Raw genomic sequence first — 14,020 nt, forward strand, 5'->3', positions numbered from 1 at the left:
GGCACCCGCTACTTCGGGTCCTCAATTCTCCGCCAGCCTGAACTTTCTTGTCACGGGAAGACGGCCGTCAGCAGGCCAGGCAAACTGCAATAAAAGACGGCCCGGTTCCGCCACGGGGGGAGGAGGCGCTCGTCCCGCTCCTCCTGTCAAGGAGCCGCGGCCGCCGAGCCCCGCGCGTCCGCCCGGGTCCTCGGGGGTCGCGCTGACAGATCCGCTGGGCGGCGGCCGCTCTGCCGCAGCCCGTCCCGCTCAAACTGCAGCTCCCCTCCCCCCACCCCCGTCCCTGCGCTCCCGCGATTCCGCCCGCCACCGCCCACTCGCAGACACCCCGCTACCCCCAACCCGACCTCCTCGCTTTTTTCGTGATTAAAATGAAGACGGACCCAGTGCCCACTCCCTGCACCCCCTCCGCCTGCCAGTCCCACCACTGCCACCTCCCGAGTCCCGCTCTGCTACTTCAGTCTCTTACCGACAGCGCCAACCCTGGCCAAGCTCCGCGGACTGCCCTCGGTTTGAAGTGATTTTTGGAGATTTTTTAAGTGATTTTTTCGGTGGAGTCCTATCGGCGATCTACTGTCGGACAGGTTATCCCATCTCTCCCGCTAGATTGATGGGCTCAGGCATCACTCGAAAATGGCGCCGAAAGCGCTAAGGCTCCTCATTCAAATTCGTTAGAGCCAACCCCGCCGCCCCGGGGCATGCCGGGAACGCGGGCTGCCTCCACAGCTGTCAATACCTCCTCCAACCCCCCTTCTGTCTTTCCCAACAATTTTGCGCACGCGCAAACCCCTCCCCCCAACTCCCCAACCCTCTCTCTCTTTGCACATGCGCAGAATTATAGCTGTTCCCGGCTCTCCCAGTACTTCCTTGGTGGCAACGCTCCTACCTCTTCTTCCTTGCGCGTGCGTGCAAGTCCCCGTTTACTCAGCCTTGGAGGTAGAGAGACCGTGGGACTGTGGGCCTGAAGGTCCATAGACGATATATCAGTCTATAAGCATTTAGTCTACTGTTCGAGGAAAACAGATAAGGGTGCAGCTTAAGCGAAAAGAAAAATGTCTTATTGCCAGTGTCTAAACCAACAACGGAATGTGTCTCCGAGACCATCTATATTGGATGGACACACGCGTACTTAAAACAACCCGGCCTGTGTGCAGAGCTCTTGCTGTATGACAACGCGTTGCAGGAGTTATTGCACATAAGCTTCAGAACAACTTTATGAGGTAGGTACTATTATTTTGTTTGCAGACCAGGAAACCAGGGCTGAGACACTAAGTAATTTGCCAGGTAGCAAGCATGTGGATGAGTCCGCATCTGTCAGATTCTGGAGCCCGAGGCATTCTACTTGCTGTGCAATCCAATGGGAGCACACACAGGAGGCGTGGTTTCCCCTGCTCCACAACCGTGTGTGTGTGTGTGTGTGTGTGTGTGTGTGTGTGTGTGTGTGTAGTTTACTTGCCGTAGTCCTCCCCGGTCCTGTTGCAAAGACGCTTTCATCGAATCCAGTTTACTTCACCATCGTACTTGTCCTTACGCATTCTCTCAGTATGAGAGAGGTTGAATGAGCAGTCTATGGGTGTCACGTAGAGTAATTAAAAAAAAAAAAGGCCTGCTAAGTGAACTGAATCTAGTAAAGATGGGTTTCCATTGTGTGACACACTGATAAAGTAATAATACCTAGTTACCACATATTGTCTGTGATAGGCACGGTGCTAAACTATTTATGGATAGATCCTGTTTATATCTCACAACAGCCCTAAGAAGTAGGTAATATCCTCATTTTACACATGAAACCCAAGACTCAGATCAAGAAACTTGCCCCAAAGTGTTACAACTAGTAAGTGGAAGCACAAGACCTAGGCAAATCTGTGTCCACCTTAAAAACAAGGTGCTATGATGCAAGTAAAATGATGATAAACTTGTCAGTATTTTAACACTTTCCTTAAAAATTTCTTTCAGTAGTTCACTTGCTTGGTAGAGTTATCCTATGCCCACAGGCTAGTTAAGATGAAAAAAATTTTTTAAACTGCGATTGATCCGAAATTAATAGATTTTAAGATTATTTTTGATTGGTTACTTTTTTCCTGATTCCAAATTATAATGAAGTTTCTAAAGAATCCAACAGTTTAAATCTGGGGTATTGTTGTGTTGTTGTTTTCCTTCCAGTTTTTGTTGCAAAACAACTTGTGTTTAAGAATATGAAGACATATGAAGGTTAAAACAATGAATATATAAGTGCAGGAAGTATTAAGAAGTGAGGAAATGGAAGAAGGCTGGCACATTTGCATTATCAAGGTACAATAAAAAAGAAATGGATTTTAGTAATTTAAAATCTAAAAGTAACATGGCTAAGTAGTATGTGTATCTTATATGTGTATGGTACTTTTGTGCACTGGTTAAGTGGACTCTGGAATCAAATTGCCTGGGTTTGAATCCCAGCCCTGCTACTTGCTAGCTGTGACCCTACAGGAGTTACGTTTTCTGACTTTGATTTTCTGTTAAAGCAGTAATGCTAGTGCCTCGTTGGATGGTTGTAACGATGAAAATGAGCTAATATATTTAAGGCATTGAACAGTGCTTGGCATATTAGTAAATATTAGCTAGTAGTCTTTAACATTGGTCTTTTAAAATGGCTTCTTTAAGAGGTGTTTTAAAAGTCAAACTGTAGTTAGTGCCATTAGGAATTAGCATTTGTGTTCAAGAGTCCCTTAAAATGACAAATTAGCCTGACCTATGATTTTTGCCGAATATGAGTAATGATTTCTGTCAGAAAGGTAATTTGTTTTACCATTTCATAAGAGTAACCTGGAAATGGAATGGTTTTATTGCTCTTTCTAAATATTAAAGTTAAAAAAAAATCAGGCCGGTCTAAAATATATAAAGTAAAAACCATCCAAATTTCTGTCATCCAGAGATAATTACATATTCTTTGTATTTTAAAAATATAATGTACCTTTGGGGAGAATCAGCTAGGGAAGCCTAGATAAGTGATATATTTGGGGAACTTATTTTCAAGACTATATTGAACTTCATGAATTGGTAAATTTTGATCTAGCTCCCTTTTAGTACAGTCTGTCAAGAGAATGATAATATAAAATTGATAGTGTTGTTTATAAATAATACCATTGAGTGCCTACTCTGTCAGGTACTGTGCTAAGTATATGTGCAATTTTCACTTGAATCCTCATACTAACGCATGAGGTGGGTGCAATTATTATCTCCATTTTGCACAGACTAAAGTTTATATGGAGGTTACTTTTAGATTTAAGCTATTTTGTTTAAAATCTTTTTTAATAAACCCAAAATCTTTAATTAAAGCTCTTGAGTCACTAAAACGGGAGAAAACAAAATCAAGTAACATGATTCCTATGCCTGAATAAAAAGCCCAATTGAAAAAAATGAAACGTTTTATTTGACCACAAGGGGGTGCAAATTCCTGAGTTGAATTTCAAAGGAAAAAAAAAAAAAGAAAAAGCGTTTAGAGTCTAAACTTTAGACTATAAAATTCACAGGTAAGAAACTAGTAAGAATACCTTCTCCAAATTTTAAGACTCCACAAAATGATGTACTTTATGAAAAGAAAGAACTTGATTATTTAGGTACTCAATTAGGGCAGTTTTCAGCTTTTTTCATCTCCCCCACCCCTTTAACCTATCCAGTTTGTGTCTCTGCATACTCTTTACTTGTAATAACAGTAGAACTGAAGTCATAATTTAAAATCCGAAGTTTTACTTGGAAACTGGAATGCAGTCACTAGTCAACAAATAGTAAATATGGATGTAGGGTGGAGAACAGAAGTCTTGTACTTTCAATGCTTGTTTTTCCCTCCTGCTATGTCTAATGAGTAAGCTACAACTGATAGTATGTTGGCTTCAACATATTAACTTATTTAGATAAAATTGTGATATTTGTAGGTATGCTCATATTTTAAGAAAGAATGAAGACTGTTAAAGAAGAAAGCATTTTGAACGGTAACTTGAAAACTTATATACACTATTGAATGTTTTTAAAAAAACTTATTTAGATGGGTACCTTTTATTTTCTTGTTGGTCTTATTTCTCTGAGGGGGATTTAATTAAAAAACAACAACAAACCCTTTTATTTGGGAAATAATTTTAAATTTAAAAAACGTTGGGAGGAAATTGCTTCCTCTTATGCACAGTGCTTCTCTTTTCACAATTATGTATGTTCATATATAATTTTTTTTTCTGAAACACTTGAGGTTAAGTTATATACATCATGGTCCTTCACTCCTAAATGCTTGAGAGTGTATTTCTTATAAACTTCATAAATTTACATTGAAGTAATATTTTAATCTACCATGATATCCCAATTTTGTAGGTTGATTTTTATAGCATTTCCCCCTCCAGCACAGATTCATTCTAGGGCTAAGTACTGCCATTAGTTGTCCTGACTCTTTAACATCCTTTATTTTGGAACATTTTCATAGCCTTAAAAATAAAATCTTTACCTTGACATCTTTGAAGAATGCAGCTTGTCTCCCACCCCCATTTTTAATAGAACATTTCTTATTTCGTTTTTGTCTGATGTTTCCTCATGATCAGATTGAGGTTATACAGTTCAACTGGATTACTATGCAGATAATATGTGTCCTTCTCAGGGTATCACTTCTGGAAGCACATGATATCCATCTGTCCCTCACTGATTATGTTAATTTTGATTACATGATCCATATGTGGCTTGAGTTTTCCACTGTATAGTTAGGTATTGTTGTTTTTTTCTTCCTGGCAATTAATAAGCAATTTCTGGGGAGACATTTGAAGATATATACAGCTCTTCATCAAAATTACCATTTAAGTATGTATGTTCTATCTATATTTATATGTGTACATTTTGTAAATTATTTCACTGTTCAAATTGTCCCAGATTTAGCTAGAGGGAGGACCTTTGGTCTGGCTCCTGTGTCTTTGTGACATGCCTACATCATTTTTAAAAAACACTTCCTAACTTTGTGGTATAATAAGATGTTCCATATTTATCTTATCCTTACCCTGCCCCACCCTGGAATTAACTTTTTCTCTAAGGAGCCCTCTTAGTGGAGAACTGTATTAGAGACCAAGGCTAGGTATGCTCGTTGATACTAAGGTATCTCTGCTTCTTGGACCTTTCAGAGGCAGAGCTAGGATATATATGAATACACCAATATATACGTATATGTTAGTGACATGTGTTTAATTTTAAATTATTTTTATTATAATTGAAATGTCATAGCAATTTCATGAAGTTCTGAATAAAGGCAATGAAACCATAGTCCACATAAACAGCTCACATTTTTCATTTTCCCTTTTAGTTAATGTCTGTACATATATTTTTATAGGGTTTTAGTGCAAAATTATTTTGTCTTTTTTCAACTTAACATGTCATAAGCATCTGAGTTACTATATCATTTTTACAACCTTCATTCCAAATGGCTGAGCTACATATTTCATATCATTTAGCCAATTCTGCCATGCATTTATTTCTGGCATTTAAGTTGTTTCCAGTATTTTGCTTTTGTTAAAAATTCTGAACTGAACGTTTTTATGCATATAGCTTTCCTAATTGACTTTCTTATTTATTTGCTTGTTTATTGGAAGATTTCCCAGATGTGGGAATAGCAGTTCTCACAATGTAGGTATGTTTTGATGGGTTTAATATGTACTAGCACACAGAATTAACCAAGCATTTACCATATCAGAATTGGATAAATAAAGATGAAAAGAATGTAGTATCTGTTAGCAAGGAGCTGAAAGTCTAATGGAAGAACCATAAATTTTTTTAAAATTGTAATTTGATAAATATAGAGGAAGAGCTTATAATCCAGGTTAGGAGTACGTGGCTCAGAAAACCTTTACAGGAGGAGGTTACAATTGAGCTGTGTCTTGAAGTACAGCTTGATAGAGCTGTCTTGAAGGATACCTTAGTGGAGCCTTAAAGGATTGGAGTTACCCCAGTGTAAAAGAGTGTAGAAATAGGCTATAGAGGCATTTAAGCAGAATCACTATAGTATAAAAAAACAGGGAGGTTCTCGAAAATTCAGGTAGTTAATGTGATTTGTTGCCTAGGTGTCTTTGAAGGAGGTGAGAAAGTTCAGTCTGATAAGTGGATAGAGGTTAAACCATGAAGGGCCTTGCATATCACCTTTATATTGATGCACTTGGAAATTCTTAAACCAATGAGTAATATGATCAGATTTATATTTTAGAAATTTACTTTAACAAGCATACTGGAGAACAGATTAGAAAATCCAAGAAACATGAAAAAACAAAACAAAACCCTCCTCACATTGGTGGTATCAGTAAAGTAAAGAAAGGCTAGTGGCAATCTAAATTAAAACAGACCTTTTGGAAAGTAATTTAGTGATATATAAAAAAGGGTTATAAAAATATTCATATTTTTCCTTTCAGAAACTCTAATTTCAGGAATCTAGTCTAGGTGAAATAAATCCAAAATATGGGGGAAAATCTATACAAGAGCCTCATTCAAGCATTAAATATAATAATAAAAAAAGGGAGTAGGAGAATGAAATGTCTAATAATAGGAAGATTATTAAGTTATGGAATATCTACTGTATTTGCTATTAGCATCATCACAAAATGATGCATATCAACATGGAAAATGTTATGAAGTGCAAGATATAAAAAAGTATAATTAGCATGATTATAACTACATCTAAAAACACACAGAGAATGCCCGGCTGGTGTGGTTCAGTGGTTGAGCATGGACCTATGAACCAGGAGGTCAGAGTCCGATTCCTGGTCAGGGTACATGCCTGGGTTTCAGGCTCAATCCCCAGTAAGGGGTGTACAGGAGGCAGCCTATCAGTGATTCTCATCATTGATATTTCTATCTCTTTCTCTTCCTCTCCCTTCCTCTCTGAAATAAATAAATAAATAATATATTTTTAAAAACACAGACAAAAATATACTTAAGCAAAAACTATCAACCCATATTAATGTAAGTTAAAAATATACATGTTAAAAGGCCAATCTAAAATTTGGAATTGTTGACACCACCAAACTATGCTTCCAAGGAACACTGGTGTTCTATGATCTAGTCCAGTGATTCTGAAACTGAGAATTTGTTGACAGTTATAAATCCTTTCTCTAGATTCATGTACACAGGTTTGCATAATTTCAGAAAAGGATGATGCCTGATGTAAGATACTGAAGAAAAACAGGAAAAACTGTATATGAACAGTTATATGCATGCAGAATAATGGTCCTCCCAAAGACGTTCATGCCCTAGAATCTATGAATATGTTATGTTACATGGCAGGGTTGCAAATAGAATTAAGGTTTCCACTCAGATGGCCTAAAAATAGATTATCCCAGATTATCTGAGTACGCCCATTGTAATTATAAGGTTCTTCTAAATGTGGAAGAGAGAAGAGTAAGAGTCAGTGTGAGTGGTAAGATATGAGAAAGACTCAACCAGCTACTGATCTAAAATTCCTTTACAATTAATAATGGCTAATATTTATTGAAGGAGTTTGAACTTTCCCCTCTTTTTACCAATAAGGATACTTTGAAATGGATAAACCCATTTGTTGCAGTTATCTACTTTCTAAAAAATTCGTGTGACAATGCTGGCCTTAGATTAAATATTAAAAACAATGTTTTGAAAATAATGTAGTTTTCATAAGAGTCTAATAAAGAAAATTTAACCTATTCAGGTTTGGAGTCATAGGATCTTTTTTTTTTCCACATAACTTTTATTACAGTATGTTGTTAGTATTATTCTATTTTATTATTTCTTATTGTTGTTGATTTTTTTCTTTCTTTATTGATTAAGGTATTACATATGTGTCCTTATCCCCCCATTGCCCCCCTCTATCCCCGCTCATGCTCTCACCCCCCTGGTGTCTGTGTCCATTGGTTAGGCTTATATGCATGCATACAGGTCCTTCGGTTGATCATTCCCGCTTACCCCCACCCTCCCCTACCTTCCCTCTGAGGTTTGAGCATCTGAATGATGCCTTTCTGTCTCTGGATCTGTTTTTGTTCATCAGTTTATGTTGTTCATTATATTCCACAAATAAGTGAGATCATGTGATATTTATCTTATTTCACTTAGCATAAATGCTCTCCAGGTCCATCCATTCTGTTGCAAATGGCAGGAGTTCCTTCCTTTTTACAGCAGAGTAGTATTCCATTGTGTAGATGTAACACAGTTTCTTAATCCACTCATCTACTGATGCGCACTTAGGCTGTTTCCAAATCTTAGCTATTGTAAATTGTGCTGCTATGAACATAGTGATGCATATATCTTTTCTGATTGGTGTTTCTTGGGAATATATCCTAGAAGTGGGATCACTGGGTCAAATGGGAGTTCCATTTTTAGTTTTTTGAGGAAACTCCATACTGTTCTCCACAGTGGTTGCACCAGTCTGCATTCCCACCAGCAGTGCACAAGAAAGCCCACTGCATGGGAGAACATATTTGCTGATGTTATCTCCGATAAGGGTTTAATCTCCAACATTTATAGGGAACTCATACAACTTAACAAAAGGAAGATAAACAACCCAATCAAAAAATGGGCAACAGACCTAAATAGATACTTTTTGAAAGAGGACATAAGGAAGGCCAAGAGACATATGAAAACATGCTCAAAGTCACTAATCATTCGAGAGATGCAAATCAAAATGACAATGAGGTACCATCTCACACCTGTCAGAATGGCTATCATCAACAAATGACAAGTGCTGGCGAGGATGTGGAGTCATAGAATCTTAACAGCAAAAGCATGATTCTGTAATTGCCACCATTGTCAGAGTGCCCCCAGTAGTTACTGAGAACAAATTCATTTCCACCTATATGTGATAACCCTTATTTTCAACCAGAAGATAACTGAATCCTCACTCCCCCAAAATTCTTTTTGTTTCTTTGATGGCTTTATGATTTTAAACCTTTTACTATCTTGGCTCCCTTCTTCTGGTTATTCTTCAGGTTAATAGGGCTTCTCTCAAAAGTGACACCCAGAATGGTAAATCATATACCATATTTGGTCTGAAATATACCAAGGGTTGGTTAACTTTTTATCCTAGCCATTAAAATGTTTGTTTGGGGAAATAATTTTAAATAATAAAAAAGACTATAAATAATACAAATAGATCTATTCTTGGCCCTTTATCAAAATCAAAGGAGAAAGGAAAATGATATATTGTTAAGGGGCCTTCAGAAGCAATGCAGTCTGTTGGAGATGATACTGAATTTTCAGTACCTGTGACACTCCCAAGTTCAAAGTGGGCAAGCATCAATTAATCTACTCCCTGCCATACTTAGGCTAAATTGTATAAGAGAAAAATGAAAAGGAGCATATTATACAACCATGAATAGTCTAGAACAGCCGTGGGCAAACTACGGCCCGCGGGCCCGTTTGAAATGAATAAAACTAAAAAAAAAAAAAGACCGTACCCTTTTATGTAATGATGTTTACTTTGAATTTATATTAGTTCACACAAACACTCCATCCATGCTTTTGTTCCGGCCCTCTGGTCCAGTTTAAGAACCCATTGTGGCCCTTGAGTCAAAAAGTTTGCCCACCCCTGGTCTAGAACCTTGCCTGTAAAAGTTCAGCTTGGGGAAAGGAGTACTTGTTCTATGCCAGGGTGTTAAAAGTGACTGAATAAACATGAGGCATCTTCTCAGTTATCAATTTTACTCAGAGATTTTTTAAGATATCTATAAGCAGTATATTTATACTACACATAGTATTATTATGGTATATCATGCAACATTTATTTAAATTTAAGACAAAACATGAAACTAAAGAAAATTATAGCTTGGGTCCAATCTTCTAGGCAATTATTCATTCTTCTCTGCTATTAACTACACTTTTGTGAAAAAGTTTGAGGAGCAATGACTTTGATGATTATTCATGAAATAGGGATAAATCTAGGGGAGGGGGCACTACACAAACAATAGTGCGGTAAAGTCCTGGAGGAGGTGGATGTGGGGTGAAGAAGGTCAATGGGGGAAAAAGGGAGACATTTGTAATACTTGCAACAATAAAGATTTTTTTAAAAGAAATAGGGATAAATCTAGGAAAAGGCATGAAAGATCTGTACACTGAAAACTGTAAATATTGCTGAGAGGAATTAAAGATGACTTAAATAATTGAAAGATATATCTGACTCATGGATTCATATTGTTAAGATGTCAGTTCTCCCCAAATTGATCTATAGATTCAACATGATCCAAATTAAAATCCCAATAGGCTTTTAAAAAAATTGACAAGCTCATTCTAAAATTTATATAGAAATGCAAAAATCTAGAATAGCCGAAACAACTAACTTTGAAAAAAGATCAAAGTTGGAGGGCTGACACTACCTTATTTCAAGACTTATAAATCTACAGTAATCAAAATAGAATCCATTAGTATGAAATAGACAAACAGATAAATGCAGCAAAATACAGAGTTCAGAAAGACCCATATATGTAAGGACAACAGATTTTTGACAAAGTGCAAAGGTAATTCAATGAAGAAAGTATATTTTTTTTCAATACATGGTGCTGGAAGAATTGAATATCTATATACAAAAATATGAACTTTAATTCATATGTCATGCCATATGTAAAAATTAATTCAAAAGTGGTCACAGATCTAAATGTAAAACCTAAAGTTACTATAATAGAAGAAAACAAAATTTCTGTGATTCTGAGTTAGACAGATTTCTTAGATGTGGTACCAAAAGTACACTTTATAAATGAACAAATTGATAAATTGGACTTAATCAAATTTTACAAACTTCTGTTCTTTAAAAGACATTGCTAAAAGAAAGAACAAACCACAGACTGGGAGAAATATTTGCAAAGCATATAATAAAAGATTTGTATCAAGAAAATAAACTCTCAAAACTGAACAATGAGAAAACAAAAGTCTCAATTGAAAATGGACAAGAGACCTGAATAGTCACTTCACCAAGAAGATACCTGGATAATAAACAAGCATATGAAAAGGCATTCAACTTTATTAATCTCATTAGTCTTTATGGAAACACTAAGTAAAACCATGATGCAACTACTAGTTATCTGTATACATAAAAAAGGTATAAATATTTGTTAGAACAGCTAAAATTAAAAGTGATGTTGAGATGTGGAGGAATCAGAACTCTGATACACTTCTAGTAGGAATGTAAGATTATACAATCAGTCTGGAAAACAATTTGTCGATGTCTGAAAAAAGTTAAACATACCCCAACATATGATCTAGCCATTTCAGTCTAGGTATTTTCCCAAGAAAAGAAAGCATGTATTCCTACATAGATCTGTACATGAATGTTTATAGCAACTTTATTTTTAACAGTCTCAAATTAGAGGCAACTCAAATGCCCATCAACTGGTGAACAGATTGTGATTTAGTTATACAGTGGCATACTACTCATCAATAAAGGGGAATGAACTATTACATGCAACAACATGGATGAATCTCAAAATAACATTCTAAGTGAAGAGACAAAGAGTTGAGAACATACCATATGATCCTATCTAATAAAAGACAAAAAGGGTAAATGACCGTACCTTCGCTACGCTTCCCATTGGCTAATCAGCACGATATGCAAATTAACCGCCAACAAAGATGGCGGCTAATTTGCATATGTAGGCGCCAAGCGACGGAGCGAAGCCCGCTGGCCCCGGGCAGGTGCAGCGAGCGAAGGCCAGCGTGACAAGCGAAGAGTGAAGCCCGCAAAGAGCTAAGCCCCTCGCCCGCCATGCCGGCACTGCCCCCAGCGCAGAGCTAAGCGCTGACCCGCTGCGCCGGCCCCTCCCGGGCGAAAAGCGAAGGCCTGGGTTTCGGGCGCTGGAGGAAAACTGGTGCCAGCAGCCAGTGGAAGGGGCCGCCGAGGGGCCCCAGACTGCAAGAAGGCACAGGCCGGGCTGAGGGACCCACCCGAGTGCACAAATTTTTGTGCACCAAGCCTCTAGTTCTATATATAAAAAATTCTAGGAAATACAAACTAATCTATAGGAGCAAAAGACCAGGGTTGCCTGAGGAGAGAAGTGTTAAGGAGGGAAGGATTACAAAGAGGCAAGGGAAACCCTCAGGGATGTTGGATATGTTCACTGTCTTATTCTGGTGATGGTTTCATGGGTGTATACATGTTAAAACATCAATTGTACACTTTAAATACTCATGTTAAAAGTTATCAGTTGTATACCTTAAACATGTGTGGCTTATTGAATGTCAATTATGCCTTAATAAAGCTTAATAAATATATTTTTTAAAATGTATCTAGAGAAAAGGAAAATAATTTCAATTGTAATATAAAAGGGAATTAACATTTATTTGAAACATACTAAGGGGCAAGTACTGGATAGATGCTTTAATAAGAATTATAGTATGAACAAATATATCATTTACTGTGTGCCAGTTCCCTGACCGGGAATTGAACCTGTGACCTTTCAGTGTAAGCCGCAGCGGTTCTCAACCTGTGGGTCGCAACCCCTTTGGCAGTTGAACAACCCTTTCACAGGGGTCGCCTAAGACCATCCTGCATATCAGATATTTACATTATGATTCATAACAGTAGCAACATTACAGTCATGAAGTAGCAACGAAAATAATTTTATGGTTGGGTCACAACATGAGGAACTGTATTTAAAGGGCCAGAAGGTTGAGAACCACGTACTAAGGGACAATGCTCAACCAACTGATCCACACTGGACAGGGCTCATATATTGTAACTTTGAGTAAAATTGTTTCTCCAATGTTTAGTTTAAGAAAAAATTAAGAAAAGAAACATTTTAGAAAATTAAAAACATTTTAAAGTTACAGAAACCTCTATACGTTGGTAACATATCTCCAGAAATATTTAATATAATATAAAAGCTCTGGACTGGTCAATTTGAATCTTTTCTCATAGTCTCCATAGAAATGTTTGTTTAACAGAGACACTGAAATAGTGTTAGATAGAAAATATTATTAACTATTACAAAACCATAATTTATTCAAAGACGAGAGATAATATCCTGGATTTCTACAATACTTAAGCTATTTCTTAGTTGCCTCACAAAGGAATTTATGTAGTAGAACATAGTCAAGGCATGGTTGAGGTGTCATAAGACTGTACAAAGTATAAGATTTTCAACTAGCTAAATTTAGTCATTCACTCTCTGTCCTCTGTCCATCTGCACTGTCTTCTGGCAACAATAAAGTTGGGTAATCTATACATTAAAGCAATTTCTAATGATGCCAAATAAACAGCAGTTTCTAGGTCATTTCTATTCCCTCCTCCACGAAAGTGTACAACATTTAGGTTATCCCACATATTTCCCTTACACCCCAAAGAGTTTGGTTGTCAAAGAAAATCAATCAGATAATATTACTACTTGCCATTATGTAGTTTCTAAGTACATACAAAATTAGACATTAACATGAAAATATAAAGGGCTCTCTGGATTGGGAGCAGCTCTCCTACCACATCCCATCATCCCCTAAAAATGTACCCCTGGATCAAGTTTCTCTCCACCCCCTCCTAGGTCAGGAGCACCTCTGTGCTGCTGAACTGATCACTGCCTGCAGTGGTGCTGAAACGACCTGAGACACTGACAGTGAGAACCTCAGCAGCTCCCCTGACCTATTTCTAGCCACAGCTTCCAAACCAGCACCTTTCAAGGGACATTGACACAAGAGCCAAGTTCATTGGGGCTGGGGCTGCCACAGTAGGGGCTAGGATTGGGACTGTGTTTGGGAGCCTCATCATTGGTTATACTAGGAGCAACAGGCTCTTAGCCTATGCCCTCTGGGCTTTGCCCTGTCAGAGGCCATGGAGCTCTTTTGCCCGATGGTGGCCTTTCTCATTTGCTTCACCATGTGAAGGAGCTGTCTCCACCTCCCATAGTTCCTTCTCCCATGTCTTGTCTGCCCTGTATGTTCCTTTATACCTTCCCAGGCAGTCTGGGGAAAGTGGTTGGCTCAGGGTTTGACAGAGGGAAGACAAATAAATATGGTATTAATAAGAGGGGGAAAAATAAAATATGAAGGGTAGAAAACATCAAACCATAGAACTGAATTTTAGTTT

General features: G+C 37.7%; 1 long non-coding RNA gene and 1 pseudogene across 1 annotated transcript in view; one reads left to right on the forward strand and one right to left on the reverse strand.

Annotated features, from left to right (window-relative positions):
- The window catches only part of LOC102442415, a 78,833-nt gene that overhangs the window by 43,560 nt on the left and 21,253 nt on the right, over positions 1 to 14,020 (reverse strand). The window lies entirely within an intron of this gene.
- Positions 13,289 to 13,816, forward strand: LOC111824480 (annotated as a pseudogene).

This window comes from Myotis lucifugus, unplaced genomic scaffold (assembly GCF_000147115.1).
Source record: "Myotis lucifugus unplaced genomic scaffold, Myoluc2.0 scaffold_7, whole genome shotgun sequence".
Taxonomy (NCBI): Eukaryota; Metazoa; Chordata; class Mammalia; order Chiroptera; family Vespertilionidae; genus Myotis; species Myotis lucifugus.